This window comes from Anser anser, assembly GCF_964211835.1.
Source record: "Anser anser genome assembly, chromosome: 4".
NCBI lineage: Eukaryota > Metazoa > Chordata > Aves > Anseriformes > Anatidae > Anser > Anser anser.
The window spans coordinates 57713399-57740169 of record NC_139724.1 but is presented as its reverse complement, the minus strand read 5'-3'; the positions used below and the strand labels follow the sequence as shown (position 1 = coordinate 57740169).

The following is a 26771-nucleotide window of genomic DNA, read 5'->3' as shown; positions in this document are numbered from 1 at the left end:
AAAATTCTTACTGCCTATGGAAGGAATGATTCTGGCAAATGGTATAAATACACCCACTATGAAAGTGATTGGGGACTAAGTACCTTATGCAAGCATCCGTCTGCTGGCTTTCAGAAGTGATTGAAATTCACTGTGATGTACTCGGGTGTATCCCATTCTTCTCCCATAATCTCAGCAGGCAAAATCCAGTAGAGGAGAATAACCAATTCAGTATCTGTGATAACAAGTTACAAATGTCAGCATAGCCTCCTTCTAAGTCATCATGTTCCAGGAAGATGCCAGAGAAGTTAGTATATTACTCACTGCAGTTTCAGCATTTATCATCTGATCAGGCCTACTTGAGGGTAATCTGCATTACATGTCCTGTGTAGTATCCTGTCCAGCAATATCAGATTAAAATTTTATTTTGATATTATCTCGGTAGAAGAAAATTAGAGGCTTTTGTTTTCTTTTGAAATAATCTCTAAGCCAGTGATATCTGCAGCTAGTTTCCATTTCTTTTTTAAAAGCTGACCTTGTGTGCTGGGGCTTTGACCTTTTTCTATTTATGCCAATGAACTGCCATTTTAGTTTACTATTTAAAAAAAAAAGGCTACATTTTTACATAAATACACACATGTACATACACAAAATGCAAACATTTCTATTTCTTGATGTTATTCACAGGTACTAGGAAAGTAGTTAAGGCAGCTACTGTTGTTGCAGAGTTTTGACAAACGTGTTCCAGAATTACTATTTTTTATTTTGTGCTTTTTTACATTTTTATGCCAAAAAAAAAAAGATTTAATTAGCATATTTTAATTTATAGGATCATACCTGTTCTTTGTGAGATCAATTAGCACATCTCTCTTACTCTCCAGAATAGTTTGGCTGGATTCAAGCTGCCTATTGTGAACAGTTCCTGTGATGGCTGTTGACTGTGGCTGTGCACTACTGCATAGAGTACTGGTTGGCATCAGCCAAAGGTGTGCTGAAGGTTGTGCTAATAATTTCACACTATGGGTGCATTGGTCCCACTTACTTTACTACTATAGATAGTGCTTTACTGTCCATTCAAAAGGCTTTGATTTAATTTAATTTTATTTTATTACATTTTTACATGTCACAGCTGTTTCCAGGTGTAAACGCACACTGGAAGAAACATCCTAAATTTATATTTATGTAATTAAAATAGTATGTTCATGTATGTACATATTTGTATGTGGAAAATAAAGTTGTATGTGACAACTGTATATAGATATACTTAAAATATCAACTAGACTTTTATGTGACTATGCATTCACAAAGAAAATTTTTTGCACACACACAAAAATGACTCATAAACTATATGATTGTGATTGTGTTCAGGCTATTACAAATGCAAAGCAAAGTGAAGTAATACCCAGAAGTCCTAAATATTATGTGGTATAAACGTATATTTTTAAGTGGATTTTTTTCTGACAGTCTAATAGGTTAAAAAAAAATCTGATACATAAATGCTCTCTGACATCATCATTACTACTATGATTACAGTGCTTTACAGAATTGGGGATCTTTCCCTCTTTCCAGACTATTAAGCAAAATCTCATAGGAAGAATAATGCCCACAGCATTTCCCACTAAGCACTTGGAAGTGATCTTTGTAGGAATATTACAAATGAAATTTTGAACTCAAATTCTCATCTCAGCCTAGATGTAAAAGTACACTGGAAAACTTATGCTAAATTTACATTTCGATAAGTGAAAATAGAATATGTCCCATGACATTATTACCACAGATCGCTGAAAAATGGTAATTGAAATATTCCCTCTCTTAACACTAAAATTGAACCCCTGCTGTTGGGTAGGAACTTAAATTCCTGTTGTTGGGAAATATGTTAGCTCAGGATGGTCATGGGTACCACAAATTGCTAAGAGCTTTCCCTGAATAGAGTGTAACTAAGTAGTTATCAGGAGAAAGTGGTGGTATTGAGTGAATCTCAGGAAATTTTGACATTGTAACATTCTGAGGTTCTTGTTCACTTCTTGAGGCAAGACTGGAATTTCCCATTGCAGTAAACTAATAAAAATGCATTAGAGATAGCAGTAGGAGCTCTGGAAAGGTTTTGTTAACCTCTTCATTCTGGGGATAGTCATTAAAATGTGCTAATATAGACATGAAAGCTCTGAAATGGCTAATACCAGTGAACAAAATAGTACAACTGTTCATATCACAGTTTGATACATGCTTAAATCACTAAGGAAAGATTTACTGAAACATTTTTTTAAGTGAAATAAAGCATAAAAATATCATTCTTTCACACAGATAATTCCCAGATGGCTGGAGGGATAGTTAGGAGGAAAAAAAAATATCTGGCCAAGTTTGAGAGGTTTCAGCACCCAAAATAAATTGAAAATTGCACGAGAAATAGCTGCTTAGAATAAAAGTGGTATTTCAACCTCACTTACCATGTACGTAACTCAGAAAAGCATTACAATAAATTTGAATTATTCTATCTACATAAAAAGGCCAGTGAAACTATGTGCCATTCCAAGGCCCATGTTTGCTTTTATTCAAATACTTCTGGTATCAATCAGTCTTTACGTATCTATTCATTTTTCTATTCAAGTGCTTGGGATTGATCAAAATGGCTGGCAGTGCTTGAAGAAAATGCATCAGGTGTGTGTGAGCTACCAGCCTTCCATATTGTTCATTAGAATATGTCCTGAAATCAGTTCTGCTTCATACAGGTCAAACTGTTGTACACTCATAAGTCATCTGGGAAGATGGCTGTCATATGGCAACTGCAGTAGTGATATGAGCACAAATGTAACACAATTCTTTTTTTCTGTTGGAAAACATGTACTGATTTATTTCAAATTGTTTGGAATCTGAGAGGTTTTCTACTTTCAAGAATTGTGAATTAAAGGCACTAAAAATCAAGCTCCCTACAGGAATGACACTCTCATGCAACACAGGAACTACTGGCCTGAATTAAAACAAACAAACAAACAAACAAACAAAAACTCTTTGAAAACTTGAGGTATTTTTTGCCTGTAAAAAATGAAGGTTATGTGATAATACTGTCCTGGGAATTCCATAAGATTAAAATAAGTGATTTTAGCAAGAATTACACACTGGTATATTTTCAGCAATTCTGGTGTTCCTAGGAGGTTTTCAGCTTTAACATTAATTTGTCCTTAATTATAGTAAATTACTTTGGCCATTGTTACGGATTGACATCAGCCAACAGCCAAACACCCACACAGCTGCTCACTCCCTCCCCTCTTCCATGCAATGGGCAGAAAGTAGAAGGAAGGTGATGAGAAATGGACTGAGATAAAGACAGTTTTGTAGGTGACGCAAAAGCTGTGCACATAAGCAAGGCTTAATAAGGAATTAATTCATTAATTGCCATGAGCAGGAAAATGTCCAGCCACTTCCTGGAAAATAGCGTCTCATCATGCATAATGGTTACTTGGGAAGAAAAATGCTATCACCATGAACGTCTTCCCTTCCTTCTGTTTTTCCTTGAGCTTTTAGTACCATCATATGGTATGGAATATCCTTTTGATTAGCTTGGGTCAGCTGTCCTGTCATTGTCACCTCCCAGTTTCTTACTTGCCCCCAGCCTACTTGCTGGCAGAGTGCAACAAGCAAAAACCTTGAACTCTGTGCAAGCCTTGCTCAGCAACAGCCAAAAGATTAGAGTGTCATCAACACTGTTTACCTTGTGTCATGAAGCAGTGCAGAACACAAGATAGAAAATGGTGAATCTGTCTCAGATAACGTAACGTAGGTTGAATTGCAAAGTTAGTGGAAGTCTTAATGTTGACCTTAGAGCCAACTGGATCAGCACCTATTTGAAAATTCAAGTGAACTCAGAGAAAATTGTTCACAGCTGCATATACGTACTTGTAGCAGAAGAGAAACTTAGCAAACTTTCTTTTTTTTTTCTTTTTTTTTTTCCTTTTTTTTTTTTCATTTGGATTAATTAGTGGTATTTTTTTTTGCTGTACTCTGTGCTAGTAATTGCTTTGGTATGTCAAAAAACACCTGTATTTCTGAAGTTACATCAAATGTCAAATTATATCAACGTTTGTGGTAGAATCTTTTATAACTGAGTTCCTGATGGTTTCTGAATCACATAAAATTGGAGAAATATGTTACAATCATACAGAATTATGATAAAGAAAAAACAAAAGCATGCTGTACAGTGTTCTGGACAGCCAGTATGATGATATCTTAATATGTCAGGATATTCTCCACAACCTTTGATGAAGCTAACTTTATAAGGCAGCATGGTATTTTGTAACGTGAATATTTGATCTAGTAGAGAAGAAAAATTTTGTTTACCTTCAGATGTTCTCTCTTTCAGTCCTTGAACATTAAAAGAGCCTGGGGAACCATTTGGAGAGCATAAATTGATTATTGTTGTTTGTCTTTGTAAACAGAAGCTTCTAATTCACAAATTTAAAGATAAATTGTGTTTAAGACACATTCAGACAAGCAATTGCAGTTTAGCTGAAACACCACAAAAATAGATAGATATTTTTAAATTAAACCATTTTGACAGAACTGGGTTAAGAAGTAATTTCACATATGGTTCTTCTGGCAGATGTGAGGAGTTTCTTACCTCCAACAGGAAAGAGTAGGGAGAACCAGCTGGTAAGAACAGGGGGCAATACCTTTTAGCCTAAAGCAGAATGCTTAATTGTCATCCTGTAGTAGGAATTTCAAAGTGCATTTAGATGTAAAAATTGGTCTTCTGAAGAAAAAGGAAATGAAATAAGTGATTTGATTTTAGCTGAGTACAGTGCTAAATGGTCACTGTTTTTATGGCTCTGAGAAATTTAAAAGTGTTGAGATTTGCTTAATGACTGCATATGTAGCATTGTTCTAATGACTGCAATGCCTGCTTTTGGAATCCAATCTATATTTCTTTTAGGTCATAATAATTTAATTGTAAAAGTAATAGTCTAGTTCTGCTTAGAGGAGGACTGTGAAAAGAACTGCTTTTTTTGCAAGTTCTTAAATGGCATGTTATGAACAGTTGGTATGTTTGTGTAATAGATTTCCAAACAAAACAGCTGGCTGAAAACTATATTGGTGATCACTGCAAGTCATAGGACTGATAGAGTAAACGGAGATCTATATTCAAAGGGTAGTAAAGAAAAATTGTGTAGCTGGGCTGTTTTCCTTCAGGCTGTAATTATTACCTATGAGAGGCTTGCCTATTAAACCAATAACTTAAAGGAATTCACAAGCAAGGAGACATAAAAATCCATTCTGTTTACATTGATGCTACCTTAAAAGAGCAAGGGGGAGAAGCCAATGGAACAGATAATATGAACATTGTTGGCTTTTTACATTTGATTTCCCTAATAAATATCTCCTCTTCATTCAGAGTTTTTGCTATACTTTTCCATTAATTTAATACAAGGTAATGAATATTTCTTGCAAAACGTTTCCTACCCAAAACTTTTACAACTTTATTTTGACCACAGCATTAGAAACACAGAATGAGTCTGACAGGCACAGGGAAGTTTGTTGCTGCCTAGAACATTACTTGCTAGATATTTTTGTCCAATCTAGTGTTTCAGACCCTGCACAGGGATAAAAATGTAGTGTTAGAAGGGAATTCATAGGTATCTGGCATCTAAATTCTTAAAAACTTTCAAAAAGAGCATTCACTAGGTAGAGCATACTAGTATTTTACAACTTCTGTGGAACTGTAGTTTTGTGGTGGTGTTGTTTTGTTCTTGTTGTTGTTATTTGTTTGTTTGTTTGTTTCATTTTGTTTTCTGTAATTCTTTGTGCTGTTTAAGAGTCTACCTCCATCCCTAGCTACTCAAGCCTTCCCCACATCTGGAGTCCACCTCCACTTGTTTTTACGCTCTAAGGACTTAAAAAAAGAATTAGGGAGCATTCAGCAGGCAGGCAGGAGACAAGTAAGTCAGTGAGTGTGGTTTGAGGAAGGCAGTAACTGCCTAAATTGGATCTGTTGAAATGGTAATGTGGAAGCAAGGGCTAAGGTAGTTTCATTTTGACTTGTCCCTAGTGTAAATGGAAAAAAAAAAAAAAAAAAGTCTTTATTGCCCTTTTATAAGATTTTGGGAAATGTTATTAGTCCTTTGATATTTTTGAATAAGCTATCATCAGGAAAGCTAACTCATGTTTCGTGGACTTCTTGTAGTGGCTATCCTCTGGATTCTCTGATTTATCAGTGTATCTCAAATTCTGTTGCTTGAGCTGAAGCCAGTTCTGAGTAGAGCAAAATGACTATCTCAGTGTGTGATGTTGTGGCATTTCCAACATTCTCCTTCCTGCATTCCTGGCATTTGACCCCTTTACTACACATTTTAGTACATGTTTAATTGTCATTCCACAATAAATTCTCTTCCATTGTAACAACTTCTGCACACAAACTAATTTATTTGGTTTAGATTTGTTTGAAATTTTCCTTCCCCCCCCCCCCCCCCCTTTTTTTTTTTCCAGTCCTACATTTTGCAGTTTCTGCTACTGAGTTTATTCTGTTGATTTCTCAAGGTCATTTGAATTCTGGTCTTGTTTGATCAGATGCTCACAGCCTTTCCCAATGTTGTATCATCCACAGTTTCTATAAGTGTATTCCATTGTTCAAGACTGATGAAATATTGTGCTCATGGCATCAAGCCTGCCAGAGTTCAAGAAGCATTTGGACAACACTCACAGGCACACAGTCTGATTTTTGTGTGGTCCTATATGCAGCCAGAAGTTGAACTTGATGATCCTTGTGGGTCCCTTCCAACTCAGGATATTCTATGATTCTGTGAAATACTTACCGGTCATAGAGACCATTACCAGATACTGAAGGCACAGGTTATCTGGCAGTCATACCATAATTAGGAATATATCAAAATAGCAAGTTGCTTTAGGTATTATGAACAGCATGGGATTAAAAAAAAATCCTGAAAATATTTAATATTTAAATTTTGTGGTATTGCAGCTGTACACAACCAAGCTTAGGTCACCAGTAAGTTAATGCTGTAAGTAAGCTGGTTCTATTATCTGCATGATCCAGTCACACCAGGCACTGCAGCATAGGCCTACCTGTAAATCAGAGACAGAGAAGCATTGATCTAATGGCAGGTTTGGCAGTCATAGAGATTGGCCCAATCCTACAGACCAAAATGCTTACAAGTGCTATACAATCTATTTTTGTTCAGTTATATCCTTTCCTGCCAATGCAAGCTCTCTCTCTGTCTCTCCCTCTCCCTCTCTCTCTCTCTCTTTTTTTTTTTTTGGTATAGAGTAATTTAAGAGCTTCTGTTTCTTGAAATACTAAATCAGTAGGAATACATCTGTGGATGATAGCTGATAGTGCTGTTTGTGTATCAGCTGTTAATCCAGTTGTCTGGACTTGCTAATTAAATACATCTGTATTGTTGTTCTTCCTAAAATTAGAAAAGCAGGAGTGGAGTAAATCAGCTGTAACAATTTTAGTTTCTTCTGCTGTGGAGGTAGACATATCATTGCTATTACCACAGTTAATGCAAGTCTTTCCTTTTAGTTTGACATTGTGTAGTGGAACGACTAATGAATAGTTTTTTCATGGGTTATGCCCATAAGCTTTCCCATTCTGTTGTTGCTTCAGGAGGAGAAAGAATATTTTATATATTATTTTTCCTTTCCTGCCTTTCAAAAACTTTTGATTGGTTTTAGGGAGGTATCTTAATGAATTTACAGTCTCTTCAGACTTTTACTGATAGGGAAAAGGGGAACAAGGAAGAGTTCTGCTATTTTGTTCCCCCACCATTTTTGCTTTGTTGTTGACTCTATTATCTACCTTTGTTATTCTTTACAAGTCTTTGAAGTAGAAAATGGCAGCAGTAGAATAATGTGACTGAAGTGGCTTTAACAAAGCTGTTCATAGAAACAAAGGGAAAGGGTCTATCTGTTTCAAGATACAGGAGAACAATGATGTATTGAGTGCTCAGTATTGTAGGTATTTACATATGCAATCAGCATCTTAGTTTACTTGCTAGGAGCTTGCTATTGAGTTGAACCCTTTGCCAAAATAAGGTCTTAATTCATGTGTGTATTCATTTGAAAACTAGTTTTCAAAATAAAAAGAAATTGAAAAAAGAGCAACAAACTATCTCCTGTGGAAAAACCTGGCTTTGACTTTAAGTTCAACAACAGAAAAATTTGCATTGATTTTACTTGATTTTTTAAAGTTCCATTTATAAAATGTGACTTGCAAAACAGCTTTAGTTTGACATACAAAAAACCAAAACTACTGTATTAATTTGTTTTTGTATTTTTTTTTGCTAATAGACTTATGCTTTTATGTTTGTATTTCATTATTTATTTACATAAGGTATCTGTGATTTGTTAAAAGAAACACGAAAACACCCACTTTCTTTCTTCAGAAGAAAATACTCAAAGATTTCCTCATAATGATAATTTTCAATGTTATTTACTTTTTTCTGATGCCTATATGAGTGCTTAGATGGATTACTTTTGTTTTTATTTCATTAGATTGCACAGCCTCTCTGCTTTTATTATAATGGAATATTTGGAAACCAGTGGGAGCAGTTAAATTAAAATGGTCAGCCACTAGAAGATATTCAAAGACCAAAAGAAATGCTGCTTTCAAAGAAAAAGAGTTATTTGCCTTATTGGTATAATTTACTGATTTATGTTTATGCTCAAATAATAATAATAAATAATAACAACAAAGTAGAAGTCAGATCATTAAGGAAACAGAAAAGAAATTAAAATTACAAGTAACAAAAAGTAGTCTCTAAAATGAAGTTGCATTCTGCCAAACTATTAAAAGTTTGTTTTTCAGGCACAATAAAGACAACTCTCACTAGAATCAGTGAGAAGCAGTAGGTGATTAGTGCCTCTAAAGGTAACTCCTACAGGCTAGACCAGATTCATATTAGTTTTTTGAGTGAGAGAATTAGAAAGAAAGAATATTTGGTTGGAAGAAAAAATATTTACTCTAGAGGGCTGTACCATTCAACCTCAGTGTATCCAATGGACAGATGATTTTATTACAGGAAACCTCGCATTCTCACATTGACTATTTTCTATCTAATATATGGTATTGTACAGCATTAAAAAAAAAAAGATTCTGGGACATTGCCTGAAGTAGGGATTAGATTTTAAAGAATTTGCGATATTGGACCCTGGGTTAGTTTAAATTTTCAGTCTGGGGATACAAAAACTGCTTCTTTTTGTTAGCTGCAGAAGCAGTTCAGTATGCTGGAGCTGTTTCTTTGGGAGGAAAAAGAGGCAAGTGCAGACTCCTGGCTGGAGCCCAGCTGCCTGTTAGAGTTCCAGAGCTTGTCCTGATTCACTTCTATTTGTTCTTCTCTAGCTTGCTCATTCATATGCTTTTCACTGAATCATGGAACAAGAAACTGTGAAATCCTTGGATCAGTGGATTTCAGTATACTTTTAGATCTCTAGATACTCCGTGATCGAATGTAGTTGACAGTATTGTTAATACCGTGTTTTCTTAAACAATATTTTTTTCCGATGTGTGCAGCAGAGTGTGGTGGATTTTTGTGTCTAGAAATGCTAAATTGAAACACTATCATAGAAATTGTCAACAGTTTTTCAAAATGCTAACCCTAGAAAAGAATGAATGCATAAGTATTTTACATATTTTTTTCACAGATTTATAAGTAAACTTCACAAAATACTCTAAATAAATATTATATCTTCGTAAACATTTATAAATCTCTTTCATAAAATAAGTTCTGGTCCATTATTGAATAAACAGAGTAGATCAATTTTTGTGATGCAGACTTACTTGCTTCTCATTTCTCTGTGACAGTAGTTCACAGGATTTTGTCTGTTGTTAGTTGTGAAGTGGTGATGGATGTACCTGTGGAACTTTGGATCTGACTGAATCATAAAAAATAATTCCTTGCCATTATGACAAAACTCTTGAATTTGACATCTGAAACTGAATGCATGTTCTGAACAACGAAGTACATAGATTTGATCTCATAAAATATAGGGGGGAAAAGGGTTTCTTGGTTTTCTGGTTAGTTTACAAATAAGTATATAAGCAAGTAGAAAAGGTTAAAAAAATATTACACTACCAAGATTAGATGGAAGAAAGGTGAAGGAAGCCCAGGTGGCTGATATTTTGAACCCTAGCTCTAACAAGTTTCCAAAATCTTGTCACGTTTTCTTCTGTTGTCATTCTGTTGGACTCTGTATCCAATTTAGAAATGGCTAACTAAATACAGCTGGGTATAAGGGAGGCTAAAATAGTGTAATACTGCTTCTGCTTCCTCCAAACACAACACGTTGACAGCTACTTTATACCTGCTCCACCTTAGAGGTCTCATTCGTGGGTTAGAATGTCAGACTTTCTGATGCTTCCTACCCATGGCTATCTAGCCCTTTGCCACTTGCTGGGCTATGTGATTGCTCAGGCAGAACTTACTGGATCTGTGCAAGTTGCAGCCTGAGTATTGAAGTATTGCTGCTCTTTTGCCTTAATATATATTGTAACAGTTTTCAGCTGCCTCCTAAAAAGTCTTGCTCTTACAGGTGTGGAAGTAATGTAAGGGTGCAGTAAGGTGGACAGCTGAAGGAAAGATCGCTGCTAGCTGTCTCAGGGAAAACTACTCTCTGTCTTGCATCAGAAACCCTCAGTTCAATCTCACATCAGTTAAATTCCCTCACCTGTTACTTCTCAGCTGGCCAATTGATTTTAAGACAATGTACACACAATAAAATGCACACAGAAGATCTGAGAGAACATCAAGGTAGGATGTTTGTGGCAATAGAACAGACCTTTCTGTGTGCCTCTCTGATAGGTAACCAGAGCATAGTATAAGGAATCAGTTTTCATCTTTCCAACCACATTAGTTTAGCTCTTATGTAACCACTAGTATGTAGATCATACTCATTACCTCATCGCTCTCTCTAGGTACCTTAAAGGAGGCTGTAGCGAGGTGGGGGTTGGTCTATTCTCCCACGTGCCTGGTGACAGGACGAGGGGGAATGGGCTAAAGTTGCGCCAGGGGAGGTTTAGGTTGGATATTAGGAAGAACTTGTTTACTGAAAGGGTTGTTAGGCATTGGAATGGGCTGCCCAGGGAGGTGGTTGAGTCGCCATCCCTGGAGGTCTTTAAAAGACGTTTAGATGTAGCCCTTAGTGATATGGTTTAGTGTAGGACTTGTCAGTGTTAGGACAGAGGTTGGACTAGATGATCTTGGAGGTCTCTTCCAACCTAGACGATTCTGTGATTAGATCACAATGGCTTGCTTATCACTTTGAATTGGACTACAAGCATTTAGTTAGATGCTATATGACCACCCAGATGTGATGAATTCAAATTGGAACTGGAAACAGTTTTCCAGCCTTGATTCGAAGAATGTGTTCGAGTATGTTGTCAAAGTCAAAAAAAAAAATTGTTTTAGTCTGAAGATTTTATAAACTTGTTTTTATGCAAATTTAAATTTAAAACAGGAAAAGTGTCCAAAATTTTTAGACTTTGTGTGTTTTGTTGTTGTTTTTTTGTTAGTCTTTTTTTTTTTTTTCCTCTGAGTGGGACAGCTATAAAATTCCAAGTGCTCTTGGAAGGTATTGGAGGTTCTGTGAGGAGTTCAAAGAATCCCTTGGGTGCTGAAAGAAGCTATCTCTTTAGAAACGTCAGGATGTTAATTAGTACTCCTTTCTTTGTTCGTGGTTAGCAACCAAGATTTTTTGTCAGCTTTGGGTTAAACCATTAATGAAAAGGGTGTGTTAATTAAACAACTTGCTTATTTCTAATTGACAAAAGTATCCTAGCTCTCCTGAGACAGAACTGCACAGCAACGTCTGCTGAGAGACACTAGTGAGTTGGTAAGAGACGTCATAGAAAATATTAGAGCATCCAGGGGAAGTAGCAATAATGAAAATCTTGAGTGCTGAAGGCTTCACAAGGGGCAAAATGTGGATATTGATATTCTCAGGAGTCTTCCCTGTTGTTTTTTTTTTTTTTTCTTCCACCCACCCTGCATGCAATTTGTGTGACTAGTTACAGCTAACACTCACTATTCAGAAGGACATTGGCAAGATGGTTTGAAATTTTCAGTTTGTATTGCAGCATGATAAAAACAATATTCAGCTCTTCTTTCCCTCTTTCTTTTTCTTTACTTGTTCTGGGTGCCATTGATTGAGAGAAAAAAAGAACGCGGCATGTACGAAAACAGTTTCTGAGATAGAATGCATTTATTTCACAGAGTTAAGTGGCAACATTGCCTTTTTTGAGACAGTTTTCTTTTTTTTTTTTCATTGATAAATTCACTAATGTATTAAAGGAAAGTCCTGCTAATAATCCCCTCAATTTAGGTTCTGTTACAAAGGAGTTGCATTGACAGGTTTCTACAAAATTATTCTATCTCAGTATTTAAATGTAGAGATAAATATGTTATGCTGCATATTTTAGTTGAAATAAAAAAGTGGAAAAAACGTGGATTTCACTGGTATTTGAGAAACAGAGCTGTGCTGCTACCTTAAAAACACAGGTCATGTTAAAGGTTTTACATGCAATTTTTCTCTGCAAGAGGTTAGAGTAACTTCAATGCTTACATCTTTATTCCCTAATATATTTAAGAGTCACATTTTTGAAAAGTGTTGAATAACATTTCTTCAGCAATAATTTGCTATGCACTAAAAGGTACTGTAGTCAATTAATACAAAACTGAACTTCAGAGCAATCTAGTCTGAATTTTGACTTATCACTTATTTAGATAAATGCTGGAATATGTTGTCCATTTGCCTTTGAATGGAGAGAATACTATTTTTTTTATATATTTGTAAACATTTATTTTATGGATTTAAGTAGTGTGCCTTAATGGAAACGTATTATATCTTTTTCTTCCTTTGAATACAATGAATTCTTTGTTTTCATTGTTAAAGGTATCACTTCTATTGAGAAGAAACTAGCTTCTCTTCTTTATAATTTCCTATATACATAATCCCACATGTAGAAAGCTCTTGAAAGACACAAAAAAATAAATTAGGAAACTAGATATGTCATTTATATATTAGGTTATTAGTTTGATAACTCACATAGCAACTTTAACTTACACATTTCTTACACAATTTCAATTAATGGTGTGTCAAGATTTTGAACTGATGACAACTTTTATGTGATCTCGTTCATTATTCCTTTGGGAATGTCTAATACAGGCTTGCAAAAGATTTTTGAAGTCTATGCCATAAGCTGCTAAACTGCATTGTTTAGCTTTTGGCAATATGGTAGAAATTACAACATCAGCACTTCCATTTAATTCAGCAAGACTATTTGTATGAGCAGGGTGAGAAGAGTTTAGCAAAATATTTTAAAGCTTTTATGATGAGACATAACATGTGCTGTGCATTATGGCAGAGTATTGAGGATAGTAGCTTGGAAAATAGCATGTTTGCTGTCACACAAGAAAATGATTACGTTAGATGGTTTAAATAGCACTCAAAAAAAAAACCCCAATAACAGTAACAATAACAAAAAAAAGAAAAAAGAAAAAAAAACATTCAGAAGAATTGAATATCGGTTAGTTACAAATTAAAATCTGAACCTGTTTAAGAGAACATGAAGGTTTATCTCTGAAATTCATAAGAGTTTTTATTCTTTGTGATTACAAATACTGTGACGACAGTAACAGGGAACTTTCCTATTCTAGAAAACAACCAAGCCTATATATGTTTGGAACATTTTTAGTTTTTACAGAAAAACTTATTTTTGTTTGTTTCTCTCTAGGATACATCTGATTATCAGTTCAGTATTTACAGAAGTTGTATGTGGACTAGTTCTCTTGCAGGCAGCAAACAGTTTTGTATAACATCATCTTGTTTGGTTCTGCAAGAATTAGCGTAGTCAAAATCAGATGCTAAATTTTATGTATTGATGCCTTTTTCTTGATGAGGTCTTGAAGATATGCAAGATTAAAAAAAAAAAAAAGACAAATAGACTTAACATTTACTATGTTAGCTGAACAGAAGCTCAGAGTTGTTGGGGTGTTTGCTTGTTTTATCTGTTAAACATACAGTGGAACTTGGATTGGGCGGTATTGGTTGTTCCATCCCCACACAAGGCAAGTGAGCAATACTGCTTCTTGTCTTGGATTCTAAAAATATTTTTGAAGAATTAATTATGAGAAAATACTGATGGTTTTATCTGGTCTGCAACTTCTCAGTGTCGCCAGAAAGGTCAAAAACTTCATCTTGACTTCTTTGAGTGTGCTATACATGCATTTTAAAAATGTATGAAATTGTTCTGGTCTTCCTTTTAGTTGTCCCAATACTTAAATGGTCCTGTGAGAAAACAGCTGAAGTAACCATTAGAAAAGCTTTTTGTACCTAGGCTTTGGGACATTATTGTTTGATTATACTATCATATTTATGTTAGTTTATATTTGTATTTTTCTTATCCTTTCCTTTCCTATCCTTTTCTTCTCAACAAGGCCCCGGTGGGTGATGATCTTGGTAAGAAAGAGCTGACCAAAAAAAAAAAAAAAAAAAAGAATAGCTTGAAAAAAATTTATAACAGTATGCACATGTCTAAATGACTTTGACCTTCTTTGCTTAGTTCCTATGGTTGACTGAATGTAACTTGAAAAAAAAAATCTTTTATTTATCTAAGACTATTTCCTGCTTAGTAAGAAACTTGAAATTGATTTTAACTTGACACATTTCTTCTCTGAAGTAATATAAAATCTTTGTCTAATAAATGTATACAGAGGCTTTGTGGCCCATCAGGGTACCATGACATTCCAGTGTATTGATTCTGCGGTGTTAAAGGGTGACATATTTGGTGTTAACGGGCCATCAGAGAATTGGGATTTGAATTGTACACAGTAAGAAGCACTGACTTCCCTGGAACATGACAGGCTTTCTAAAGCAGTGGAAGTAACTGTAGTCTTACATAATTCCTCATGTGTAAACTTCAAAGATTTTGTATAATCATGCAGAAATTAAATTAAAATCTTAGCAAAAAATCATGAAATGAAAAAGAATATTTATTGACCTCTTAGAACCAAAACCATCCTGCAGTATGTTGTCTGTAAAAAGTCTTGACATCCAGAATTTAAAATTAGCTCTAAAAAGTAATATTTTGCTTTATACATTTTTTTTTCTTTCTACAAAGAGTAATCTGTATCCAAGGTAAAGATTTTAGCTTTTTTCAGTGTAATCCATTTCAGCATACAGGGTTTTTTTTGCATTTCACTTAATGCCTTTTCTCTTTCCTTCATATAGCAGGCAAAAGGTCCATAAGTGTAAAACTGCTCTTGCTTTACAGGGCATCAAGTGATGACATAAAGAGTATACCAACCAAACCTGTGGACTATAGAGGGTTAGAAATTATTATCTTCCATTTTACTGTTGTTCAATTGAAGTGTTCTCTTTAGTTTTAATGACCTAAAGTGGTTCCTATTAAAACAGAATTTTGATTATTGTTTGACTGTATTGTGTTGATTATAATTATTGTACAGAAAAAAAAAAATGAAAAAAACCCAGCTAAGTCAAAAAAATGTGTGCTGATTCTAGCCATCTTCGTAAACTAGTTGAGGGAGTCCCAGATTTATGGATTTAAATGAGTCAGAACTCAACTTTCAGATTTTAACATATACTTGCTGTTTTGTGTGCTTGAATATAAGTCATCCTGTGAAGGAGTATAGAAAGAATTCTATATTATATGTTTTCTCTGTTTTCTAACAACATAAGTATTTTGCTTAAGCAGATTTGCTAGGAAGTGACAGCTCTGAAAAATTGGTCACAGTGGCTGGTGGAAGTATTTCAGTTCCAGGCAATCTAAGTAGTGCAGAAGGAGGAAAATGAAATATCACCATATTTTAAAGATGACAGTTTTGTCAAAGATTTCTTTTCAGTCTTCAACTTAAAACAAATTGAGTAAATCAAGTATATCTAAATGTATGCACTTGAAGATGCACTTCTTTTTAGTTTAGTTTTTTTTTTCCCTCTTTTTCTTTTTCTTTAGAAGCACAAAGAAGAATTAGTAAATGTAAAACACCCTGTGTGGACCATAATTCTCCTGATTTAATTGTTATCTCTGATCAATCTTGGATCATAAGTACATACCTAAGTAAAGTCTGGTACAACGAGACTGAAACTATCTTTTATATTCTTCACAGTTAGTTTGTTGCTTAGAAATTAGTCTATTTTGTCTTGCATTCAAATTAACTTCAGTAACACCAGTGATATTTTAGGAATAAAATCAGAAGAATATTTTGGTCAGATCAGGTTTTCTGAACATTTGACAATATTTCATTTGCTTGTTTGTTTTTAATTAAATAACAAGATAGCTGTGCTGATTTTAGGCATGACATCCATGTCTTTAGAAGGGTGTTAATAGCTCCTTACCAATTATTAACATAGTCAAAACCTCCTAATGTAAACCATGGATTTTTTTAGAATATATTTTGTAACCATATTTCTTTATTCCAATATCTGTTCACCGTTCAAAGAAGACAGTTCTCTTCTGCCTGAAATCAGCAGTCAGGAAAGTTGAAATAAGGCATATTTTGGTGACATTTAATTTACCCCCTCTCAGTTTCATGGGTTCCTGATGCTGTGGCCCAAGAGCCAGGCGACCTGGCCTCCTTGTTTCAATCTTAAATTTTAACATGCATAGTCAAAGATATATATATATATATTTAAAAGACCAACCTTAAAAGGAGGAGGGGGAGAGAGCTTATTGAACATAACTCTACCTACTTGAGCAGATGTAATCACTGATGATAAAATACCTGTTCCTCTTAATAGAAGTGCAGTATACTCAGAAAGGTTAATAACTGAGAAATAATTGAGAATTAAAGTTCTGTTTAGGGTGTACCCCACTGAGAGGTGGTTGGGCACTGGTACAGGATCCCCAGGGAGGTGGTCATAGTGCCAAGCCTGCTGGAGTTCAAGAAGCATTTAGACAATGCTCTCAGACATATGGTCTGATTTTGGGGTGGTCCTGTGTGGAGCCAGGAGTTGGACTCCATGATCCTTGTGGGTCCCTTCCAGCTCAGGCTATTCTATGATTGCATGATCCACCAAGTAAAAGCTATCTCACTGTGGAACCCACAGCTTGTACAGATACAGGCAAAGAGAGGCCACTGTTCCTCTCACTGTCTTTTTCCTCATGTTCTGCAATGAATCAGTCTTATCTGGTAATCTATACCAAAGAGATCTTAACTACTTTGTTATACTAAAACCTGTCATAGATATTTTTCTTCCTTTTAGTCTCCTCTGCAGTATCCTGAAATGTATTTGCATTATTTTAAATTCAGCAGTCCCAAGCAAAAAATCTGCAACCTTGCTTTTCAAGTTCCTGCCTGATACAAAGGAAGGGCTTAAGTATTTTCCTTTCTAAAAAGCAGAGATTTTTTTCATGGACCTATACCATATGTGTTTGGTTATAGGGGAGCCAAAAGTTTGATAGCAACCACTCGATATTTTATTTTTCTGACACACAGCATGGAAACTTTAAGGAAAAGAAGGACTCCAAATGTCTCTCATTTTCTTGGAGAAACTAAACCATCTCACAGCGTTGAAAATAATGAAGAAGCCTGTAACTGAAAAACTTCAACTCTAAAAGTAGCTTCTTTCAAGTGCTGAGGAGCTATACTTATTTTCCCCAAATATTTTGTGAATAGACAGCTTTAAGCAGGGTTTTACTGTTGCACTTCTTATATGGAAAGAAGAAGAAATTGTCACCTGCTAAGTGGAAATACCGAGAGTCATGGAATAACTACACAATAGCTAGCAGTTTCTGTGTATTTGCAGCAAGCTTCTATCTAGTTTACAAAGCTGGTATTTCTGTATTGTTTGCTTATGGAAGAATGTGATAAAATGATATTTGGGCATTCCTTTTTAATTCCTTTTATAATGCACGCTGGCTGTGTTTCAACATTTCGCTGCATCAGTGTGTGATAGCTAAATACAGAAAGATATATTTAAAAAAATGATTTTTTTCCACAATGTTTTCTGTTTGTGGGTATTCTGACTACAGAAGAAAGACTCACATTAGAAGGAAAAAAACTATTGAAAAAGTATCAGAAAAAAAGGTTATTTAATTTTTGAGATGAAATCACCTTAGCACTCTTGCTATTTGAAGAAAAAGAGAAGACTCTCATTTGTAAAATGAATATATTTGAAATAGAAAACCCTACAAATCTAGAATTGTCACCTATCAAACTGGGTTGCTATACTCCACTTGACAGTCAGGCTAATCGTAATTTCATCAGTGTACATGAGTCTCTAGAAACTTATTCTGAAATTAGAAAAAATATTTTTTATTTGTGTCATCATCTGTCTGTCTGTCCATCCCCACCCCCCATACCTCCTGCGCCCATCAAGATATGTGGCAGCAGTTCTAAGATGTCTTACTAATGAATATTACAACTGATGGTGTGCTGGGTATGAGCAGCTGTGGGAAAGTAGACTATGTGATGTTTCTGTAACTTAAATTGATAAAGTGTTTCTACAATATGCACACACTGCACATTAGATGTAATTTAGTATGAAAGAAGTGGAGATAAACTGATATTTGGTCCTAAAATAATCCTTTTTCTATTTAACTGAAAAAAATCCTTTTTGATCAAAAATGCTCAAAACAGCATTGCCTATTCCCATGTTCACTGCCTATTCCCATGTACCAAATTTGCAAAAATACATTTGTGGTGAGGAATATATGAGCAAAAGGATTAGTGTTCACCTAATATCTGTAAGCGTGCAAAATATGTTTGGATCAACAGATTGCAGTTCAACGTGAGGTAATTTAGCTGATCTCAGAAATATTTGAATGCAACTTTCATTGCATTCCACTGATCAGTTCGTTTAAGATCTGTGTAGTGTTCAGTGTTGTAGTATCATAGTCTTGTTTGGACACACGACATAGTTTCATATATATAACTACTGGAAAGTCTAGATGATTTGTGATCAATTTAGGTTTAATGTAAAAGGATGTCCAAGGAATGAAAGGTCACTTCATTAACTTTTCGTTTTTGTTTCCTTTTTTTTCCTTTACATCATAATATATAAAAGATAAAAACAACTTGCTCTATTTCCATTAACAAAAAGTGAATAGAGAAGAAAAAGCAATTATTTGCAGAGTGCAAAATCCTTATGATAGTTTGGCAGACTTTAATTAAACCAATCTACCACACTGTGTTCATAAGACACTATGAAATAAGCTCTTATTTGTTAATACACCATACTGCTCACTGATAAAGGACTTCGAAAGTTGCAACTTATCTAGAGGTATGGAATTTATAATTCTTTGAAAGAGAAGCTATATATACAAAAAAAGTGTTTTGAACTTAGTTTTAAGAAAGTGAACAGTTGACAATTCAAACAGTTTTGTGCTGTCAGTATAACAAATAGTATTTTGCAAGTATATAACATAGTAACTAAGGATCACTTTATTCTTTATTAGCTTAGCTCATCATTATGATGCTAACATAGGAGAGTATTCAGATAAATGTATGAGAATTAAAATATACATATATTTAAGTTTTTAAAGAATTGAAAACTGAGAATTAAAAAACCTTACAAGCCTTTTGACTTCAACTTGGAGTTACATGGAAGAGGGATTCAGGAAACCTAATGTCAGTTTTGGTCTACTGAAGAACACCCATCTTAAATACTTTCATTTCATGAGACTGTGTTTTACATCCATGCTTTCTGTGATCTGTTCAAATTGTATATTTAGCTTATGCCCATATTAAAGGTACAGACTGTTCCTTCTCTTCTAAACACTGGAATTTTCAAATCAGTGATAGCAATGCTTAATTTTGCCTTCTGGCATATTTTCTTAGTGAACTTTGTCTTGTTTCCTTTTTTTTTTTTTTTTTTTTAATTTATTATTATTTTTACTACAACATCCCCCCTTTTTCTCCTCTTTGCCTTATATCTTTTTCTCACACTTCTTTCCATAACATTTTTGTTTAATTTTGGCCTCTCTGTGAGACTCTACATTTGGAGCCGTACTGTGCCTTTGGCATAATCCTCTTTGCTGCCTGATGGTTGGAGTTTTATCCACCCAGGAAGCAGGTCTCCTGCTGCTCCAACGGAATTCCTGCTCCACACAGCATTATTGCATTTATTCTCCTCTTGAGTCAAGCTCTTGTTTTCCCCACGGAAGTAAGGGCAAGAGAAACCCCTGAAGCCCTTTGTACCCCAGGTGGGTCCACGTTGAACAGGGATTACTGGCCCAGTGGCTCCAAATGGCTGAAGTGTGATGCCATCTGTGAAGTCTATTGTACCCATGAGATGAAAAATAATACATCACTTTGCAGAGTAAGCAATAAATGTATCAGCTTGCTATTTCTGCCACATCATAACAGTCTATTTTACATGAATCTATAAAGCATTTAATTCCACGAATAATGCTTCTCTCTCTCAAATCACTACTCTAGAAGTCTTCTTTCACCTTGCAGTTCAAATGAAGACCTTAGCAAGCAAAAAATTGAATTGACAGATACCAGTCCATGCAGGTTATAAATCAGGCAGTGATTTAAAAAGTCTTTCTTAAGATAAAGAGCAGTTAATATATTTAAAAATAAAACTGCATTTTATAATACATGTATTTGTTTTTCATCTCAGTTTTTGTATACGTTAGACACAGAAGTCTTACCAATTTTTATTTTCTTTCTTAGTGTGATGACTCTAGGAAACTATAAGTAAGTGTAATAGTGTCTGAAGTGAACAAAGGATCAGTAGTAGAGAACACAGACATTTTGCCTTTAAGCAGATTAACTCTGGGACTTGGAAAAGTACATTCCCTGTTCAATACATGTGGTTTATTCTCTTCAACACCTACCTACTCTTTGGTAGTAGGTATAGAGAAGGGTTTTAGTGCTACTGACATAGGATAAAAGTTGGTAATTAGAGATGGAAAAATTTCTCATATATATGTCTTTGAGATACAATAACTCTTGTTTAGTTATATTAACCAAAAGATAGCAGGAAAAAAGAAGTTGAACAGTTATTACCTTTAGAGGTAAAAGATAATGTAGATGTGATAAAGAAATTAAATTAACACTTCGTTTTTATTTTAAACAAAGTCAGTAATATACTTTAGAGGCAAAAGCTGAAAGTCAATCTGAGATAGAAACAAAACTTGGAGTCTCATGTATGTAATTCAAGCAGGAACAGATAAGCATCATTGAATTCTGAGTGACACAGAAAAAGGCATTCCAGGTCCTCTTGTAAACAAACCTGGTAGGGCAAAAAATGCTGTTTTGTTGGAGAATAGCAAATATACTATTTATATTTAAGTAGCGGGGAAGACAAAGAAGAATGGATGAAGGTATAAAAATATGACCTCATTTTTTTTTTTATCAAACAGTAGAGCAGATTTTATATGAGAAATGAAGTTGCTGACATAAAGGGAAAAAAAAAAGATGGGCTAAGATGGAAATCAAAAATGGCTTTACTGAAAGGGGTTCATGTAAGCCAATCTGATACCTTCCCTTGAAAAGATAACCCGTTTCCTAGAAAAAGAAGATTTAGTAATCTCGTCTCTGTGGACTTCAGCAAGCAGTTCATACTTTGCCACTTGGAAAATGATTTGTTCATCTAAGGAAGATGGGGATTACTAAAGGAATTACAAAATATGTGAGAGATTCACTAAAATGAGGTGACAACGGGTGTTGTTGCAAAGGTAAGCATTATAAAAAGAGGGAAAGTTCAAGTCAAGCATCAGACTTAAGAATGATTTTGCCTTATAGTTTCACTCTGGTGCAGAGAATGCAAGTGTAATAATGAAACGTGATAATGAAAGAAATGCAACCATCATGAGTCTGGGGGAGGATTAGACTATGCTAGTTGAACAACTGGAAAAAAATTTAGACTGTAGCAATAAAAAACAAACAAAAAACAAGCAAGAACAATAATCTGTAAATTCAGTTAAGAAGTAATCAGATGGGAATTTGGTGAATTAGTTACAATGGTTATGAGCACCAATGTGACAGGCAAATTTGCTACCACAACATAAGGCTGCAGCGAGTTGTGTGCTGCTGTGAGAGAATATTCATATCACTCGAGGATGTGTACATGAGGCTTTATTTGAAAGATTGTTATATTATTCTGGTCAGACATATTCAGGCAGAATTAAGCGTAGACTCAGATTCAGAAAGAACTGTTTAATAACTATGGGATATAGAGTTAGCTGTGCAAGAGATGACTGAAAGGGCTTTGCTCATTCAGACTTAAGGCTCTAAGAGACATGCTGTGGCAGGCTAAAATTGGATGGCAGAAGATGTTACTATCCTCAAGGCATAAATACCTGAGCCTCCTTTGACTCACTGTGTGAACCACTGGCTGGTATATTAGGGTAAACCAAAACTGGAATTGTTTTAGTTTAATACGCCCAGCTGAAGCCTGCAATAGCACATGAACTCATTCATAGACATATCAAATAACCCTGCCCTGAAGGCTCTAAAGCCCGTCAGAGGGGCGGAGCAGATGGATGAAGGTGGTAACTATTCCTGCCATCTGGTTTTAAGTCACTGCTACATGAGCCTCAGACAGAGCCTTAAGAAAATAACTGGTGAGAAGAGATTTCATTGCTCTTCATAAACATAGTGGGAATAAATACTAGCAAAAAATACCGGAGAGCTATGCTGATATAATAGGAATTAATATACCACATATATATTTAGGCTAAAAAAATGAAAGAAAAAAAATAGATTTCAACCCTGTGGATATATGAAATGATGTAAAAATATCCTACTAGATTTGAAGTGGGGTTTCATCGGTTTAGAAAAAGAATTGTATGGATTTTTCCTTTTAGTATGTTCCTGCACTCCTAAGAAGAGGAGAAAATGAAAAGAAACAACAACAATAAAACTGTGTGCCAGGCTTTTCATGGTCTGGTTTCTTACCACTGGATTAAACTATTAGTAGCGTTATCTACGCCAAGATCAAACTATGTTCTGTAAGCTGTTTAAAGAGCAGCCCAAACCTCTCAGTGTGATGTTTGCAGCATCACAGGCTTCTAAGGATATCAGTACTTGCTGTTCTGTTTTTCTGTAAGCCTGTTGTTTTTTTTTTTTTCCTTGACATGGCAGTATTATCCAGTTTTCAAGAAAGTCCGGACTGCTGGCTTAAGATAGCAAAATATAACTTAAGTACATAAGATTTTTATTGGTATAGTCCTTCTTATAAGGCTGTATTAATTTATTTGTTCAATAGGCTAACATGTCAGAATTTTAATAAATGTATTATGGAAGTAATATGCAAACCATATATCGGTTTGCATTATTGAGACTTTTAAGGTAGATTAATCCTATGTTACTATACTCGTTGCCTTCAAAAATATTATCAGATTATATTTCTGAACACTGCTTACTAGAAATAAGTCAGTGCACATAAATTGAAAAGAGAACAATAATGTCATTATACTGGCTTGCAATGAAGAAAGTTCTCTGCTCCAGGAATTGCATAGCATTGCAGTAAACAGCGTTAAAAATGCAACATTTTTATTATTATAATGTTTGTGCTAGAGTGATTGATACAGTTAATAAATGGGAGAATTTATATTTTAATTTTCATTATTACTGGTAGTAGATGTATGTTTATGATTGATTTACAACGTTTTGTGTTTTTTAGAAGGAATCGATTGTGAAACAGTTAAGCATATGTGATTTTTTATTTTTATTTTATTTCTAAGCTACTGGTTTGTGGGTATGAATGAATTCTTTTCAGGGAAAGGGCATAGACACCAGTCATTCTTCCATCTCTAACCAATGTCTCTGTGAGTCAGTAGGCCTCCAGTGCTTACCATGAAGAGCAGTTGATACGTCACTCCATATTACAGTAAAGTGTGACTGTGAACAGAACATAGGAAACAATAATCCTAGTATCCTAATGCTAGTAAGTGGTGGGATTCTCCAGAGAAGGCCTAAATGTTCAAAATGCTTTCCCAGGCCTACTGTTAGCAGGACATCAATAAACCAGAGGGTTTGTAAAGATAATGAATGATATATGTTATTTTATCAATGTTATACTTGTAGTGATGTGTTTAAATGATAATTAGTTTATTTTTCTGTTATTGATACAAAATGGCATATTTAGTTTTGATGGACTTAATTTACCTGGCATGCAAGGAGTCAGTAGTAGCTACAACGATGTTGCAAAACTAGACCCAACTGATGTGAAGTAGTTAAGGATATGCCAATTTTGTTTAAGCAGAGTTAAATGAGAACACAGTCATGTTAAACTGTGTACTATATCTATATGTCTTATCCTTTTAAGTTGATTTAACTATTTATTTTTTTTAACTTTCATAACCAGGAGTATTAATAGATTTTCTTACATGAAAGTAGGATATATCTATTAAAGAAATTCTGACGGCTAAATACTCTGCATCTGTTTATGATCTTATGTAGCATTCCTTATTAATTTCCTCTTCAGAAAACAAACAAGCAAAAAGTTTTTAATCTGTTTGTATCTTTTATTGAGTATCTTTTTACCCTGTATATGGCCTTTAATGATTCAGCAAATACTGTACAAATGCTACTGCAAATAAAGATTTTTTATGAATATTTACTGATCAATTTCATTTTGTGTAAGAGTATGAGAATTAGAATTTCAACCCAAATTTGTATTCCTCATCCAACACGTATATTCTAAGGAAATATACTAAATATATTTCCTGTAGTTCCCCATATCCTGTTTTGCTTTCTGTCACAAACTGAAAATGAAGCTGTGTGTAAAAGAAGTTTAAAAATAGGTTAGAAACATCTTGTGAAATGTAACAGGAAATCTATCAAGATATATTTTTATCTGGTATTTGCTGTAGTGGGCAAAACCGAGCATGTTGTGTCTTTCAGCTTCATTTAAGACACATTGAATGTTGCAGAAACTTGTAAAGTCTCACAGTTTTAGTAATACACACACATCGATCAGATCAATATATAACATGTACTGCAATCATAACATATTTACAGACTCATTCAATGCTAAGTGAACAACATGACTGACAAAAAAATTTAACGACAAAAGTTGCTTGCAGAAGTTAATCATTCTAAGTTTGTAGCAGTATGTTATGGCTGTAAAGCATACGTTATACTCTATACTCTTACTGTAAAAGTGTGGCCTCCCACTTGTTTGATAAAAAATAATTACATGTAATAGAAAATACATGTCACTAATACTAAAAGTTCACTTTGGAATAGAAATGAATATGCAAGGAAAAAAAAGAAACAGATATAAATACCACTGAATAAATTTGGGTTGGTTGGTAGAGTAATTTTCAAATACTGTAGCAATGAATTTCTGGAACAGATTTCCCACTGAAATATTCATGCAAGAAAATTGTAATCTATCAAGGAAATACATGAGATTATGCCTATGATAAACAGAAACTTGATGGTGAATTTAAGAAGAAGCTTCCAGACATGTATTTCTGTATTATGCACTGGATTAGTGAGGCTCCTTGCTTATAAAAACTGAGGTAGGGACTTTCAAGTCTTCATTTAACTCATTTTACTGTATGTGCATTTCCACACTGGAAAATGGGAAGAGGAAAGAAACAGCAGTATCAGTTTCTGGGAAATCAGCAAGATTCTTCAGCTGCAATAGAAAAGTGAGGAAAACAGTAGCTCATTTAACAGAAATTTGGAGAAGGAAAAAAAAAAGTATTTTCTTATTTTTCTATCAGTCATTAGAATAGCAGGATGAGTTTGTCTATGGATGCAACTATACCACTGATATAGAGCACAGGAAGGGTTTTCTTATAGCTGTGAATTTTCTTTGAGTCTATATTTGGAGTCCTGCTGTACACGTTTTAGTGCACCACTGATCCTTTTGAAGCAGGTTCCTTCCAGCATTGTTGCCAGGGTGTCAGGTGGTTTGTAGCATTTGCCATGCAGTAGCTAGATCCTCTGTCAATTTGATCTCTTTGCCTGCATAATATATGCCTAGGATTGGCGAGTGGTACAGACTTAATTGCTGGTAAAGATGCAATGTAAAGACAAACAGCAAATCCCACTGTCATTCTTCTTCTTTGTACCAAATCAGCAGGTAATATAAATACACCCACTGAGACCTCCATGCTCATTTGAATTTGTGAGGACATACTGTATTGCATTTTTTGATTAAAAAAATAAAATAAAATTCATCACTTGGTCTACTATGTGTCAGACAATTTACTGTTTACTGAATGTTGTATTTTTACTTTTCTGTCTTTCCTCTTGCATTGATTTATGACTTGATTATTTGACAAATAGCATGAATATCTCTCCTAGAAGAGACCTCTGCTTATAGAAGGGAATGTTACACTTATGAACCTTTTCAGCCTCAGAAATATCTTATGAATGCTCCCAATTTGTGTTTTCAGCTTGGAGAAGGCTATTTAAAATGTTAGTAGATCTCTGTTGATTACATACTCGACAAGTTTACCATTCCAGTGAATTTATTCTCCTTAAAGTTAGCTAAATTTATTTTTCATATGAATTTGAATAACTGTTGAGGTTAGCAGCTTTGAAGTACTCAGCATTCCTAAATGATAGATAGATAGATCAATTGATTGATAGATAGATAGATGCATTACCTACATTTCTATAAAGCTTGTATGGCTCTCCTATCATTTTTGCTGTTTAGGCAAGCTAAGATAAAGAGAGATAAAGAGATTTGCATATAATTGGATTGATGATGATGAAAAATTTTACTGAGGCGTAAATATATTCCTTCTGCAACCAAAGCAGAATGTTTTGCTTACTTGTCCCAGATGGCTTCCTGTAAGAAGATCATATTTAGATTGGGGAACAGACGTTACTTATTTGAGGACATTTGGGAGTCTT

The 26771-nt window shown here is 34.6% G+C and overlaps 1 protein-coding gene and 1 long non-coding RNA gene across 9 annotated transcripts in view; one reads left to right on the top strand and one right to left on the bottom strand.

Annotated features, from left to right (window-relative positions):
- PCDH7 (protocadherin 7) overlaps positions 1 to 26771 on the top strand; it is a 280035-nt gene that overhangs the window by 24775 nt on the left and 228489 nt on the right. The window lies entirely within an intron of this gene.
- Positions 1 to 26771, bottom strand: part of LOC310898362 — a 61474-nt gene that overhangs the window by 20600 nt on the left and 14103 nt on the right. For 4 of the 7 annotated variants that reach the window (XR_014583229.1, XR_014583230.1, XR_014583231.1 and 1 more), the window contains exon 3: positions 84 to 25542. This is a non-coding gene — a long non-coding RNA (uncharacterized lncRNA). The remainder of the gene's footprint in view (positions 1 to 83; positions 25543 to 26771) is intronic. The other 3 variants (XR_014583233.1, XR_014583234.1, XR_014583235.1) reach the window with 3 other exon arrangements.